This window comes from Strongylocentrotus purpuratus, unplaced genomic scaffold (assembly GCF_000002235.5).
Source record: "Strongylocentrotus purpuratus isolate Spur 01 unplaced genomic scaffold, Spur_5.0 spur5_scaffold_5, whole genome shotgun sequence".
NCBI classification, from domain to species: domain Eukaryota; kingdom Metazoa; phylum Echinodermata; class Echinoidea; order Camarodonta; family Strongylocentrotidae; genus Strongylocentrotus; species Strongylocentrotus purpuratus.
The window spans coordinates 43,180,560-43,185,324 of NW_022145611.1; positions in this window are offsets into that span (position 1 = coordinate 43,180,560).

A 4,765-nucleotide genomic window follows, 5' to 3' on the forward strand; every position below is an offset into this window, starting at 1 on the left:
AGAGAGAGAGAGGGGGTAGGGGGAGGGGGGGGGGGGTAGAGAGAGAGAGCTATTTTCTGCAAGCATGTATACGTGAGGTTGTTTTATTTCCCCATCTGTTCATCACCATTGCTGGTAATTAGGTGTAGTGGATGACTGTGATGCTGTGATTGTATCGTTCAGTGAGAGAAGGATCATTAGATTACGCTTTTACAATAATGTATTCATTACATGATAATCTCATTATCACACAGTAAACATTTTCCATGCACAATGAAATTGTTTGATACTTAATCATAACAACGCATTCTGCTATTCATTCGCCGCAAAAATGTATTGTTTTAATTATTCGGATTAATGTGCGGATTTGGATGATCTTTTAAAAGTGCTGTTAAAGACTATTGTGAGTTTTGTAGCAATATGTTTGCTATTTCTCCCAATCTTTTTCTCCCTCCCTCCCCCTGTTTCCAGTCTCTCTGCCCCCCCCCCCCTCCGGTTTCTCTCTCTCCCTCTGTCTTTTATAGTCTGTGGCTATCCTTCCCTCTCTCTTTCTTTGAAACAATTATTTTATATCTTACTTTACTACTTAATCCTTCGTATAAAGCTGTTATGGTAGACGATAAACATTTTAAGGACTCGCATATCAATAGGCTGTTGAAAAATTAATTTCAACTTATCTTGCCAATCAATAACAATTAATGAAGTCCTGATTGAACCTAATAAATAAAGTAGTTCTATTAGGTTCAATCAATTACGAGCCGTTTTCTTATAATATAAAGATATTGTATAAAAAGTACGATGTGCAATTGAGGATCATTTTGTGATTTTCAAGAATTTCAATTAATTTTTCTCTCTTTAATAAAATGCTCTTGGAAAGGGTTAACTACAATAGGCCTATACTGATAGCACAGCTATTACTCGTAAAAGAAATGAATCTTATAAGGTATATGCTCTTGTACCAAATTGTTACATTTAATGAGCTGATGTGAATACGTTTCTATTCTCTCTTTTCTTTTCTTTTTTCTTCTTAAAAAAACAAACACTTTCCAATCTTTTTCCTTCTCTGGGATTCTCTGCTTATAATTGCATTGCTTTGCGTTGCCTACATACATCATTTTGTGTAGTGGGGGGGGGGGGGAATACTTAGATTTGGTTTGGACGGGGGTTTGCTGCTCAAGCCTCGAAACCCCTGCTCATTTGTCATTTGGGGGGATTTTTCTCGAAGTAAAGCCCATTTTCACAACTTCGAAAAAACGGACCCATGTTTAGGCATATTTTTTAAATAAATGGGACCCAGGCATTTTAAGGGATTTTTTAATGAAAAAGTGACCCAAAGGCATTAGAGCGGCACATCCGCGTATGTCTTAGTATGTGAGTATTCCCCCGGGGTACCGTTATGTGATTACTTGCATAATCGATAGGTCTGCATTTTTTTTGTGTAACCTAATTTTAAAACCTGGCATGTCATTTAATTGGGACTATTTGTTTATTTATTTATGTATTCAGGTCTTCTTAATAAAAGCAGGGTGGTCCTATTCATGCCGCAAGGCCTGCTTTCCAAGGGAGCCCTGCTGTAACAAACAAATCACATTTCAAATATCTTACAATACACATAAAAATACACAAAATATAAAATAAAAACATAATACAAACAAACTATAAAAACATTTCATACAAAAAGGAAATAAGATGAAAATGGAAGAGGAGAGACGAGAGAGAGAGTAAACGAAAGAGAGAGAGAGAGAGAGAGAGAGAGAGAACAAAGAGAGAACATGTTTTTAAAATAATTATGTTGATCATGACTGTTATAATAGGCTCGTAATGGGTCTATCAACAATAACATAACATAATAATGTAGAGAGTTTCTAAACTGTTTTAATTTCCAGTGATTGATATAATTATGCTACTTTTATTCCATTGCAACGTGGACCTGTGTCAATAATAGAGCCCTTTGATCCTCATTACCAAGTCCCTCGGAGAGGACTTAAAGCAGTCGGTCACCCTGATTGCTTACTTACAAGCATACACATACTTTATTATCAGTCAGGTAAAACAAACAAACAAACAAAATCTAGAATGTTTAATAGTACTATTATATAGTATAGCTATAAGTTCAGGCTATGGCTGCTGGATGAATCCAACCTGATCATCGCTTGGTCTGATCAAGGAGTTTTAAAGAGATGGAGTCATATATAGCTCATTCCCTTTGTAACATTATCTTCTATGCCGCCAGAAGAAAATATTTCAGGCATGTGCTTAACTGGATCTTCCTTGAAGATAATAATGTAGCTTCCTGCCTAGCTGCAAACTAACGGGCCACTTTTAAAGGAAAATATGCTTTAGTAGTGATAATTACTTTTCGCTACCACTCGTCTGATAAGTAATACGAGCGTTACACAAGTCTTACCTTTACAAGAGGCAAGCGAAAGGAAATGGAGCAAAATTTCCTGCAATATAATCAAAATTATTCGACTTAGCACGTGTGGGTACTAATCTGACATAATAGCCTTACATCATAAAGAACTGAACATAAACAAAATCACTTTTTATTTTCGTGAGCCGGAAGTTATCCTAAAAGTGTCAAATTGCAGGTTTTAGGATTGTAACATTTTACTATTTTTGACAAATTAAAATGGCTATTATAGGCCCCTCCAATGTATGCAAATTTCTTGACAGGTTATTGCTTTCGCATTCTTATTTTATCATCTGTTCGATTTTCCCCTTGTTAATTCAATTATAAAGTGAAATATTAATGATATTTCTTTGTGAAAAAAATCACTACTCAAGCTTTCCAATTATATTGGCGGCTTCGAACCTCGAACATCAAGGTAACATCACACCTGTAGATTTTACTGTGCAACCTTAGAAATGAACGGCAACACGTATCATTAGATATTAACATACTACTGTATTATACATTTTAATACAAATTACAAAATACGAAAAAGTACAATAGATCTAAATTTTTACAAAATAAAATTTAAAAAAAACTTCTAATTAAATCAATTTTAAACTTTCAATTGTTTGGGCATTTTGTATAAAGTGGGGAATGCCATTTCATGAAAGTAACATTCCCTGAATTGAGCACTGACTCGTGGATAGCATGTCAAAGCGCTTTGTATCTAGTGCAAAAGGCACTCTATAAATTGCAACTATTATTAGACACAATACTAATTCTAGCTATGAAATCTTGATATTATTCCTAATATATCCAATTACTTAGATTCACTGTCCCTTTATGATACCTTGAAATATGGACAATTAATTTGGTCCACCTGACCCTACCCTGGGTGGATGCTAGACCCTATTTCACCCAACTGGACCAAGGGTAAACCAATGAACTGCAGAGGAGTCTCAATGTGTTGCTTAATACAGACAGGTTTGTGTGTTTTGGAGGAACCCCTCCCTCATTTTTTTATTTTGTTAATTAAAACAAAAAAATGCTAATGGGTGACCCCCAACAGAACGACCCCCCCCCCCAAAAAAAAAGTGTGCTCTTACCCCCCCCCCCCACCCCCCCCCCCCGCGCTTATTCAGCGGCTGGCTGAGTCGTTGCGAAATTTTTGGGAAAAACAAAATTAAAAATATGTCCTCTTACACCCCCCCCCCCATCAACATCAGCATCAACATCCTCCTTGGAAGTTAACTGGGACATGACCTGATGATGATGATGATGATGATGATGCCCACTCTCATTTACATATTATGTTACCCAGTCCATCAACATCTAGTCTGAAATGGACCCTAATGGCGTATCGCACCTTTTCTGAAATGACCCTTAAAGAAAACGTCGAAACTTGTGATCCTGAAAAGATACCCTTTTGGGGGGTTTTGTGCAATCAGTGCTTGAAAAACACCCCTTTTTCAGGAAATCGTTGACGCCGTCGTATAGCTGAAAAAGACACCCTTTCGCCATTTTTTCTGGACGCGGGTGCGTAGCCAGTCATGTTGGGAGTGACCCCTCTGCGTGATGATGATGACGATAGTGAGACTGATGATGATAATTTTTTCAAATTCATAACGACAATTATAATAACAAAACAAAAAATTATATTGGGCACATGATCTCAAAGTGTGCTCTATGAACTGTCAATTTGGACAGGCATAACCAAAATGAAATACAGCGATGAGAATTGAACAACTGATCTGTATAAATTGAACATGTTTGTGTTTTTTAATGTCTTAAAATAATTCCATAAATTGGGGTAAAACAAAAATATTCCAACTATATGAGCGACAATATATTTGAGATGTGTTAATCTCATTTGTGATTCTATATTAATTCATGTTTATTTGACATTTTGCATTTTTGTGCAAATAGCCAGAGAAAGAGTTTGTTTGCCAATTGTATTGCTTTTTATTTATGTGCACGACCAATACAATGAACTAACAAAACATGATGCAGCAAAGAAGTTGGTGACATATCTAGAAAGAGCAAGAGAGAGCAAGAGAGAGCAAACAGAATAAGCAAGAATGAAAGAAAGATAGAAGGGTAGATGAATTGATTATAAATAAATTCAGAAATATCTCTAATACACAACAAAATCATAAAAAAGCGTGGCTGAACTGCTTGAAAATTTAGTTGATTGATTGAGTTGTTCTATGAAGATAAAATAGTTTCACACTACCTCATCACAGGTTGGGCAGGATGTCCTTTGATCATCGCTAAAATTAGCAACAATAAAATGTAACGCACACGTACGCACGCGCCTCTTATGTGTAAAATCGTCATTGGAAATCGTGCGTGCGTGCGCGCGCGCGGTGGTACAGACTTCATTTGTTTACG